The 12,271-nt window shown below is 36.5% G+C and overlaps 1 protein-coding gene and 1 long non-coding RNA gene across 18 annotated transcripts in view; one reads left to right on the top strand and one right to left on the bottom strand.

Moving 5' to 3' along the window:
* The window catches only part of prdm16 (PR domain containing 16), an 829,575-nt gene that overhangs the window by 157,452 nt on the left and 659,852 nt on the right, over positions 1–12,271 (bottom strand). The window lies entirely within an intron of this gene.
* Positions 1–12,271, top strand: part of LOC138754356 (uncharacterized) — a 92,549-nt gene that overhangs the window by 3,258 nt on the left and 77,020 nt on the right. For all 5 annotated transcript variants that reach the window (XR_011351696.1, XR_011351695.1, XR_011351697.1 and 2 more), the window contains 2 exons: positions 4,879–4,942; positions 6,888–6,941. This is a non-coding gene — a long non-coding RNA (uncharacterized lncRNA). The remainder of the gene's footprint in view (positions 1–4,878; positions 4,943–6,887; positions 6,942–12,271) is intronic.

Below are 12,271 nucleotides of genomic sequence, written 5' to 3'. Positions count from 1 at the left end.
AGAATCACTGACCTGGACCGAATTGTTACTGAAATATTTTGCTTGAGAAAAATGATCATTGGCCCATTTCCTTTGGAGATATGAAACCGTGCACATAACGAGTCAACGAGGTACGATTCAAACAGTGGTTTTCAAACTTTTTCTTACAGGGAAAATTAAACAGGTTAGGACTTTATTTCTTGGAGTGAAGAAGAATGAGGGGGACATTTGATAGAGGTTTACAAGAGTATGATGGGTATAGACAGAATGGATGTGAGTAGGCTTTTTCCACTTAGATTGGGGGAGATAAATGAGCAGTACAGGTTGCATATAATTTTTGTGAAAGTTGTCAGCCAGCCATTATTCTAGCTAATCATATCCAATGATATAAAGAAAAAAAAACATATTGCAACCCAAGTGAACAGACTAATAATTTATCTTGTATTAAATAGCTGAGGCAGGATATAGTGATTACAGTGCCAGCGATTGGAACTGGGGTTCAAATCTAGTACTGACTGCAAGGAGTTTTTTGTTCTTCCCATGTCTGCATGGGTTTTCTCCTGGGTACTCTAGTTTCCTCGCACCCTTCAATCCTTCTATGTTTTTGTAGGTTAATTGATGCATTTGGGGGGCATGGGCTCATGAGCCTGAAGGGCTTGTTACCATGCTGCATGTTTAAATTTTAAAATAGAAGTGCAGGGCTGCAGGAGGACTGAGGCAATATTATTTACTAAAAGTTCATGCTCTTGTGTTAACCGGACAATAACTTCACATATTCTGATCACAGCAGAGAATGTCAGCTATAGATGCACAAGAAAGGCACCTTTTCTTGTAATCTGCACTTTTTGCAAAACTTAGCTCAAACTCTTTGACACAGGAAGACACCAACAAAGACTTGGCTAAATGATAGGGGGCATGACAATAGGAATGACTCCCTGTTTTCTGAAATGAATTGAACAGCTGCAATACTATTCCTGGGTCAAAGAAGGTGTGAAGTAAAATATTAGTTCATAACCTTGACTGAAAGCGATGGAACAGGATTTCCTCCCAAACAACACAACACACAAAAACAGGAACACAAATGGCACTCCAAATACAAAAAGGAACATTATCCTCCCCTGCTGAAATTGAATGGTATGTGAACTGCTTAAACACCCTGATGAACACTGTAGTTTAAATTGATATTATCTTACAATCATAGCAAAATTCAGTAAGTAGGCATTTAGATGATGTGTTGGAAATTCTCATGTCCTGTCCAGTGTCATCATCTCTTTTCCTTGAATAGGACAGTTTGTATTTAAGATAAATTCACTGAGCTTTGCATCTGACACATTCAAAACTCAAAACTCAAATTGTTTATGCTTTCTCAATGTGTTGTTCCAATATGGGTGGTTTCACACCAAAAAACTTCATGCTTATTTAAAATACTCAGTGAATGCCTAGCAGGAAGTGCCTACAAGGTTTGAGGTCAGCTATTGTAATTGAGGTGCACACATCTACTTCTACTTGTAAAACTGAATAGGGTTTTCTTCCATCATTTTCACCTGCAATTTTAACAAAACTTTTAATTTTTTCCAACAATCTTTAGTGATATTTTATTGAAGGTAGTGTCACTGAAGTTTGCTAACAACCCAATGACAGAGGCTACAGATTACATAACATTAATAATTTTAATGAGACATGATTGAAAATATATTCAGTACATCAAAACACCAATTTCTGCATTGTTTTGTAAAGTTCCAAAAATTCAAAAGTGTGTATCTAACCATTAGTCACTCTTAATCATCTTTAAGATTTCCACCTCAGAGGTGCATGAGAGTAATGCCTCCAGGTAAAATTGGGTCTTCACAAAGCTGTGCTGGTCTTGGACTCCATGAAGGTAATTCCCCACTTAACTTTTATCTTTTTGAAAAAACACATCACTAATCTCCACAAAAATTCTGATGCCCTCATCTCCTCCTCTCCCCACCAACAGTTTGTTTATGGCCTCATTCCAGTTAATCACCAGTCAGCCTTTAGCCCAAAGTTATTGACCTTTCTTTCTCTTCACAACCCAACCATCTATTATTGCTAAGGCCTTGAACCTCAACTACATAATTCTACCCACTTACCAGATTGCTGACCCAACTTTAGTTCCCATTTATACATATAACCAATAGGCCTCTCTTCCAAACAACCTCATGGACCTGACTCTAGGTAGCATGCTAAAGGCTTTGGGTTCCATTAGTTATAGCAGGATAATCTTAAATTTCTAGCCTTCTATTTGGTCATTTTTATTAAATATTGAGGATTAAGCTGTAGGAAAGGCCACTTTTTTGATTAGACAATCAAGTTCCTAGCCAGTAAAACATATCCTGGGTGCTCAAACCTATTTCTTTTGATCCTTGAATATTCAGTTCTGGGTTTTATCACTTGTCTTTTATGTGTTGGTTTGTTTCAGCCATATTAACAATAATGAAAATAAGTTCCATTGTGATCCTTTTGTGTCAACTGGGATTACCACATTTCATTGCTACCCTCAGCTCTGGGGGAACTGTGCCTATCAGATGTGGACAAAACTGAACCCTGGCTTGCTTGCCTCTTTAACAATAAATAATGGGCATAAGGTTGAAATAATGGAAGCCAGCCAATACATGAGATTGAATACCCAGCAAAGATATTAACATCTTCAAGAGAAGAGGTGAAGAAAGTGATTTGGTTTTAAAATCCTTAACCTTTTATACAGAGATAATGGAGCAGCATACGGTTTAGATTCTAAAACTGCTCACACTGTTCAGTAATTTTCTCATTACAGGAAGGATGCAGAAATTTTAAAGAGAGTTTACAGGAGATTTTCCAGGTTGTTGCCTGGAGTGGAGAACAAGGTTGACAGAACTCAGGTTTTTCTCTTTGGAGTGACAAAGGACGAACGGTGACTTAATAGAAATAAATAAAATTATGAAGGGCATAAATAGCAATTACCAGAGGACATCTAAGGTGAGGGGGAGATATAAGAGGTAAGGTTTTTTTTTACACAGTGCCTGGAATGCATTGCCAGGGTGGCACAAAAGGAACATTCAAGATACTCTTAGATAGGCACTTCTAAATAGAGGGTTATGTGTGTGATGTAGGGAAGGATTGGATGTTGTGTAGTATGTTTACATGGGTTGGCATAATATTGTGGGCTGAAGGGTCAGTACTGTGCTATAATGATCTATGTGTGTCTTAAATGTTTTGTGCAAGAAAGTAACCAAAGTAGGTTTATAGATTATGTCCACAAACATGCAAAATGTTTTTAATTGGAAGTATCCCTTTTCACACAAGCTAACCAGTAAATTGGCTGTTCAATGAACTGGTTAAAGAAGCTGCTTTTGCCCTTCACACTGGACCACTGTTAGCTGGTCCTCTGCGTCCTTTCACACTCACCACCAGGCATCCCAGAAGAGAAGGGTGCCTATCCTCTCTCATTGGTCCCAGGGATATCCCCTCTCCCTTTCACACTGGGCTAACTGGCACACACGGGGATCAGATCACCCCGGTGATGATGCACCCTTCCTAGGCAGTCCATCACTGTGGGATCTGACACCTGCATGCTGATTCACGAGCATTCACACTGGCGTGTTAATTACTAGGATCAAGTGCCAGTGAAATGTGCAGAGTAAGGCTGCATAAACTACAGTGAAATAAATGACCAATTAATCAGTTTTTGCAGCTTTAGGATATAGGAGAAGACACTAGTGTTTATCAAACAACACAATTGGATCATCAACATCCATCTGAGTGGTTAGTTAAGGCCCAAGTTTAATAAAGCAGTCCTTATCAATGCTGCATGGAAATGTTGGTCTCGATTTTGCTGCCAACATAGTGTTCAGTTAAATCATAGCCTTTTTATTCCTCAACACCTGCTTCTGTTCCTTATCAGTCTTGAAAATTTCATACAGGAGAGAGTTGCTTATGTTTTCATTTCCTTTGTGTGATTACCTGATTTCACTGCTGAATATCCTTGGTGGTTTTAATTTTAAGATTATGCCAGCATGTTTTGGAATGCTCAATATTTCTGTATTTGAGTGTCAGTCAATAATTAACTACTTTTCAGTGTTGCCCTGTCATTTGCAGTACAATTTACATTTCCTTCAGTAAATGTTAAAATAGTAGGGACATTTTGGAGGGAAAATCATTGCAGGTACAAATGAAGAGAATTTCCACATCTCATAATAAACAAAATTGGTTTTGTGTTGGTTAAAATAAAGTTGAAACTTGTTGCAATCTATGGTAAAGGTTATGGTTCTAATTACTCAAGCAGATAACATAGCAATTGACCTTTTCACCCATAGAGGTTCAACCACAACCATTTGAAGTACATTGCATCTTCTATAGATAGTAGCAGTGTTTCAGTGCTGTCACCCTTTGGCATCTGTATCTTGATCTTGAAAAACAGGTTACATCACATGCAAAGCAGCTTGCAGTTCATTTATTCATAAAGCCGCACTTGCCCCTTTGACAGTTTCCACTCACTTAGCATTGCCATAGTTCATGCTGCAACAACACCGGCTGTAAGTTTCAACAGGATTTGTTGAAGTAAAAGCAATCATATGTTTTACATTGTGCTCAGTCTTCAGAAATGGGCACGATGTTCCTTTATCCTATATTTTCAACTGCAGAGCAATGCTTTCTTCTGGAGATGTGGAAGGAGATTAAGGACATTGTGACAAGTTCCCAAATGCAGCAGCCTAATTAGAGGCATATTTTCTAATTTATTGTAAAGAGTGTATACCTGTCATGGAGGGAACATGCTAAAAACTTATTTGACTGATTCTAGGGATGGTGGGTTTTCTGTATGAAGACAGAGAAGGCCTCTATTCTCTAGAGTTTGGAAAAATAAGAGGAAATTACACTAAAACTTAAAAAAAATATTTTCAGAACTCCAGACTGGATTCAGAAAAGATGTTACCCCTGGATGAGGAGTCTTGAACCAAAATAAAAGGTAGGACATTTAGGACAAAAATTGAAAGATATTTCTCCAAATAGAGTAAAATGAATCTTTGGAGTTCAATATCCTAGAGAGCAGTGGGGACGGTGAGTTATTTCAAAACAGAGATAGATGACCTGATTCTTTTGTTTTTTTTAAAATGGACCAATTTTCAAATACTTATCTGACAGACTTTTAAATTCTATTATCTTTTGTGTCTCAACATTCTTGATAAAGCCTCTATATAAAAACAATGTTTCTAAACTGAATATGAATTAGAGACTTGCACCTCACCATTTCTCACTACATTGTGTTCAATGAATTTTCCACCCTGTCATACACACCAATTTTATGTTCTGGTTTCCTTTTACACCACAACTCTCTTCACTTTCAAATCTGTTCCTCTTTTTCTTTTCCACTCACATACCACCTTAAGTAATCCCTTATAAACCACAGAGAATTTAGGATGCTGTAGCAGGTGCTCTGTGTTTTGTAAGGGGTTACTTAAGGCCCACCTCACTGACAAAAGGCAAAGGAGGAAAAACCCAACACCCAACCCCAACCAACCAATTTTCCCCTGCAGCCGCTGCAACCGTGTCTGCCTGTCCCGCATCGGACTTGTCAGCCACAAACGAGCCTGCAGCTGACGTGGACTTTTTACCCCCTCCATAAATCTTCGTCCGCGAAGCCAAGCCAAAGAGAGAGACTTAAGGTGGTATGTGAGTGGAAAGAAAAAAAATTATAGAGAACCACTGCCTTAGGTCATTGTCAGTTTATAGGCATTGACAGTGACCATTAACAGTTTATCTGATGCCAAATTCAATTGTGGCCTCATCTGGCATTCAAGCAAATGCATTTTCAACAAGACCAGACAATGATCAGGACTGAAACACCAGCTGGGAAACAATTAATTAAAATTACTGAGTCAAATTAAGAGGTTTTTTTTTACAGATGGAGCAACAACAAGCTCAGTCACACATTCAGCTACTCACTGTGTAAGTCCATTGAACTTCTAGGGGAGTGACCCTGCCTTCCTTTCACTCAAGCAAATGAAAAACAATCATATGTTGAAAGCTTTAAAAGACATCTCTAAGAGTCAATGTGCTACATGACCTGCCATACAAATTGTTTCCCTGGTGTGAAATGTATAAGCTTACTGGGGAGATTGCAGTTTGGGAAATTCCTGCAGAGCTACATTCTTTCACCTTCATCTGATGTCAAAAACAATAAAGATGGCATGAAACACATGTTTCTTAACTATCAATTTAATCAATGTGATGGTACCTTATCCCCTACTAAACCCCTAATCTCATTTTAACAAAAGTTATTGGTTATGTCTGCTCAATAACATGGACACATGAGCATTGGGAGTGAAGACTACTTGCAGTCAGGGTAGTGACAAGATCTTGCTTAATTTTAAAGGTGTCCTCCATGAATCAGCTTGTGTGAAAATCTAAAATGCAAACTGGAAATACCCAGTTGGGCACATATAACATGGAGACTTTAGATCCCACACATTCCTGTCAGTTTGCAATATGACTGTATGTGTTTAAAGATTTGATGAATTAGGATGTCTAGTGTTTCATTTGTGCAGCTCAGTAAGTTCAGGATCAGATGAAATTCTCTGAGGCTCCATCCATCAGTCACTTTTCTGGTACCATGTCAAAGATGTAATTTTCCCTCTTGTTATTTCCATGGAAGACCAATCAAAACAAATCCGAAACATTGAGACTGATTGTTGAGTTGCTGACGGGCTTCTCCCGACACTGCGAGTTCCACGTCGTTCCTTTTTTCAGCTCTCACACTATACTGACATTATTTCATCCAAAGAAAGTTACTTTATTCTGCACTCCCTTTTTAAATTGTTTAGTTTGTATACTATTATTTTCTGTTCTAAAAAGATAGTTACTTAAATATTCATATGAACCACCAAATTAATTTCATATTTCTTTGTGGTCAGGAATGGAAGAAAGCAACCCACTATGCTAAAATGTTGTATTAAAGAAACAATCAAGTAAGTCATTGTAATAATTTTCAAGTCGATATTTGACCCTCTAACTCTGAAATTAGAGTCTCAGGATCCATATATTAAGTATTTATAACTTCAGCCATAAACAGATTTTATTCTTATTTCAATTTTAGCAAGTTGAACCATTAGACCAAATTGAGGACGCTGAGATCACAGACTAGCTGTGCTATGTGAATTTTTCTTTCAATCTGCTGTCTATTGTTGAAGCATACATAATGCATTCTGGAAGATGCAAATTGAAAGAGGAAAATTGCTTGCAAAGCTTCCTAAAGTTTGAGGTTCATCCTTCATTAGCAATGGTTTACTCAAAATCTCTTTTGGAGGATTTAAAAAAAAACTTTATTTATTCGTTCAAAAAAACAAATAATATATGATATATACAACAATTAACCATAAACATGAATGTAATTTTTTATATATATAAAAAAAAGAAAAGAACCCCCCCCCCCCCCTTCAGCCAACTCTCCTAAGGAGAGCCATAAAGAATGAAAAAAGAAAAAATATTAAAGAAAAATTAAATATACTTTTGGAGGATGTTGACAATTGTAGCCGTGAGGAAGATTGATAATGTAACTTTTTTAGAATAAAGGAGACTAAATTAAAATTTAATTATGAGAGGTCTAGAAAAGAAAGGATGCAGTTCTTTTATCAGGGAGGTTGACATTGAAAGGGCATAAATTAAAATTATACAAAAATTAAAGGAAGAAAAGCCATTACTTCTTGCTCAAAGGTGAGGGAGAATCTGGAACCTGGTGGCAGAATCCCTTGCTGAGTGTTTTAAGAGCTCCAGAATGAAAGAATGGAAGTGAACTTAGTTCACTCCAAGTTTTGTCATCATGGAATTGATGAGCCACATGGCCACTTTCTCTTTTGTACATTTCTGAAATTCTTTGATTCCTAAATTAACGTCAATAGTTTGTGATCAACAGTTGGTGAGGAATTCTAGTTTAAAGTCAGAAGTTGAAAGGCTTTTGTTTTTTGGCACTCTAAAGTTATGATTGTTTCATCCTGAAAGTTGTCTCTTATTTCAATTCTGATAAAATAGTGTTCTGACATGATATTGCAATGTGACTGATCAGCTTCCGCCTTCATTGATGGTATTGCAATGTGACTGATCAGTTTCCACCTTCATTGATGGCATTCAGAGGAAGGCCATAACATGCATTGCAAAGAACACTCCTCTTGGCATCACTCAAATTTTCTTGTGTCTTCATGGATCAGGTGGCACTGATTCTAAATAAAAGGATTTGAAATGGCCAATCTATTGGTGCCAGAGAAGCTGAAGATATAGTCCTAAAACTTCAAGGATCGGAAGGCTTCATTTTCACAGTTTTAGTGACTGTCTTTGAGGCCATAATCTAGGAGCTTTAATGTCAAATACCTTGTGGTTGCATTTCTTCAAAACCTGGCCAAGTGAGGAAGATAATCAGAGATTGGCTGGCAAATAGATATTTATGTGGAAGATCAAATAGCTTCCCCAAAGTAAAGACACATATTATCATCCATGGCTTTGACATTTGTTGAGACGATATATTGCTTATCTTCTCAAAAAAGAATAATCACACAAATAAGGTATTCAGCTAGAATCTGTACAGACAAGATGCGTACACCCATCATGGACTACCTTGATTCTGAGGAACTTAACAGTTGTGACAATAATGGAATGCTTTACATTGAATTGCTCCCAAAGCCATCCTGACTCTGCTATACTACAAAGCCATACACAATGTAATATGTAATGTTGGCACACTAATACAAGCAACCAGTATAATTTATCCAACTATCAAGAATGTTCATTTTACAAGTGTCAACAGAGAATTGCCTTATTGCACTCTCTTAAATGACTGCCTGCTGTTTACTGGGAGCTGCCTTCTTAAAGTTATGGTATCTGTTTGATATGAAAGGTTACATATAAACTTTTTTTGAAGTTTAGTTGTTTTTTGAATCAACTAGCTACTATCCCATTTTGTAATTTCTGAAAATGTTTTCATTTCTGTAACTAACTTACCTGAATTGAAAATTCTGAAAAAAAAAATATTTTTTGGATTTTTTTTTCTCAAAAATATACATAGTAGCATTTTAAATTTACGATATATTAAACTTTTTTCACAAACACAACAAACAAAAACAAAACATTCTCTCACTCCCTTCCGTACATACATATCCGTTCACTGTCAACTTACATCTATTTTATGTATATAGAGTACAGTTGAGGGAAATTACATTTTTGCATATATTATAGTTACTTTTATAACCTTTCTTTCTTTGTTTTTTTTTATTACTGTATCTGGGCCTTGAATTGAATTGATTATCACCTACATTTTTAAGATATCATGGATTTCCGTAAACCTGGTCTTCAGTAACCTGGAGCATCTCTGTACTTAGTAAACAAAATGGTATAACATGATGCAGTTCTGATTGTTCCTACTGGCAAGTTCTGTCTCATTAGATTGTAGTTGAGGTGTGAGCATTATTATCTATCAGTTCTCAAGGAAAGGCAAGAAACATAATGCTACATATAAAAACCAATGATGGAATTTACTTTCCTGCTTTGGGATGAGATATATTTCTGTGGTGACATTTCCTACCACATAAAAGTAAGCATTATTTCTATTTATAAAGCACCTTTAGCATTGCCAATTATTCCCCAAGCCACTTTACAGGAGCATTAACTACCAAAAAAATGAATTTCTTGTGTATATTTTTAAACCATTTCTGTGTGTTTATATTAAATTTTTTTATTTTAAACATTTTATTTAAGCATTAAAAAAGTATGATGTAAAACTTTTAACTTTCTCAATCCATATCAAGATGTTTCCTGGTCAATTAAGTAACTTAGCATTTATTTGACATAATTCCAATTGCCAATTTATGCAGAAAGTACACATACCATTTATAGAGGAACAGCACTTGCTTGTGAACATTAATATTTTACTCAAAGATCATTTATTTAATTGTGCTATTTATTTCTTTATCACAATAAACATGCTTTTACAAGAATATCTGTAAACAGATGTGTGATTATGTTAAGAATTTTAATTGAGTATTATTATTTTCTCAAACTTTTCCTTAAAGAATTGAACAAATATCAAAACTCCCAACGAAACCCCCAAACATGTTTTCATATTCCCAAAGCTTACTGATAAATAAATACTGTATATTTTTTGAAACAGGAAATTCCTGCAATGATTGACACACTCAGTGAGAACTCCAGTAAAAAATCCATACATTTCTAAAGGTAATCCAACAAACATTAATACATTTCCTAGAGTTCCTGCAGAGCCTCACATGCTCAGAGTTTGACTTGTTAACCCAGACACATTCCTGGCAATGCCCAGTCAAAACGGATAGACTTCTGGGGAAACCTTACCATTAATAGCTTCTTCGCAGACCCTCTATCAGTCCTGATATATTCATAGGTTCTCCCTTAACACTAGAAAGGCAGTGACAGTGACCGGAAGTGCGAATGTTGCAGAAAACCATCTATGTATTATAATCCAGCAAGAGAAATAATAGACTAAAAGTCAGACACAACATTTTGATGATGGTCATTTAGGAATTCAATGACTTCTGGGGTTACAGGACAAGAAGATTTTATAACATAATTCTAGTAAACTGCTGTGTCTAGGTCAGACAGAGAGCAAAAGAGAGCAGGAGAAAGAAACAAACAGACAGACAGACAGACAGACAGACAGACAGAAGGGACCAACTTCAATCCAGCGGTCCCCAAGCTCATACAGCTGTGTACGCTGCCTCTATCAACACTCTGTCAAGGTGAAGCTCATTAGTGGTTTAATTTCTTCAGGCTGACAGGGTTTTCCTTACACTCCCACACAGCTTGGCTTGGTCTGTTTGCCATTTACGATATACGCACATACACATACCCTTCTACAATTGGCCTCAAGTAACAGAATCCTTTCTGCATTTTATTAAAGTCTTTTGGCATTTCACCAGCAGCATGTATTTTCTTGGGAGGGTCGATGTGTAACCTCTTGCATGGCTCAAGCTGTTTCCAGTAGCACAATGTCTTAAATAACAACATCTGCAATTGAGGGACCGTTGTATTTATTTTATCATGTTCAGCATTGCCTTGTTTTTAAAGGCTGGGAAATTATTTGGAAGATCTACAAGTTCAATATTAGGCAGGAGGCAATTCACAACTATGGAAGACCTATCTAATTAGTTATTAGTTACGTGTTTCTGCTTGTCTCTGAATCCCTTCAGGAGCACACTATGGTGTACCTAGTTGAGCTACTGCATCGCATCTCCAGTGATTCAGGTTCAGTGCTGCCTGTATAAAGTTTACATATTCTCCTTGCAACTGTGATATTTTTGAAACTCCATATCCCAAAGACATGAAGGTTGATAGGTAGCTGTAAATCCTAACATGTGGGTGAGTCTTTTTGAGCAATTAATAAGAATGTTGGAAGAACATTAAGTAGAAAAAGTGGGGAATGGGATTGCTTTAGGAGCTGGCATAGACTAAATGGGCTGAAATGAACTCCTTTTATGTTTGAAAATGTGATAAAATATACATTCAATTAATTTTCAAAAGTTATTAAATCAATTTTCTTATTGTACTCCGAGATCATAATTTTGAGTACAATATTATTTTACATTTTAATCCTTTAATCATATTTTTGTGTGCTGTATTTACTTATTTCCTCCCCATTCTGAAGTTCCTCAGCCCAACATAATTAGTGGTGCAACCATTAGTTTGAAATTCACACCTACCACACCCAAAGTGATTAAAAGCTGATTTAGAAAGGGAGCAGGAGAAATTTCTTCACAAGAGGAGTTTTTAAAAAAAGTGAGAAATCTAGGTAGTTGAGATAAAAACTGAATCAACATTCGAGGAAAACAAATAAATCTATATACTGTACATATGTGCACAACTTCAGGGTGTTGATTGTGGCCATGAAAGAACTTTGAGGTGTAATACAGGAAGCATTCGTGCATAGTAAGCTCCCAAAAAAGGAATGTGACAATAAATATATAAGGTAGTAACTTTGCTAAATGAGAAATCATGCTTGGAACATTAGGAATGATTTCTCTGCTCACTTTACAGTCGGCCAATTATATTTTTTGCATGGGTCTAAAAGGCAAGATGGGCTTTGATTAAATCTTAAAGGCGACTCCTCCAGTAGTCCAACACAACAGTTAAGGACTTTTCTGTCAGCTTTGGTATGCAACCAAGGCTTTATAGTGGGGCTCAAACCAACAAATTTAAAACTTAAAAAAATAAGATGGCTACTTCTGACAGTTTAATGTCAAGATTAGGTTGGGTGGCAAATGCATCCAAGGCCATTGCTTAC

The sequence above is a fragment of the Narcine bancroftii genome, chromosome 2, assembly GCF_036971445.1.
Source record: "Narcine bancroftii isolate sNarBan1 chromosome 2, sNarBan1.hap1, whole genome shotgun sequence".
In the NCBI taxonomy this organism is placed as follows: domain Eukaryota; kingdom Metazoa; phylum Chordata; class Chondrichthyes; order Torpediniformes; family Narcinidae; genus Narcine; species Narcine bancroftii.
The sequence above is the reverse complement of the archived record's forward strand: the minus strand, read 5'-3'. Positions and strand labels throughout refer to the sequence as shown.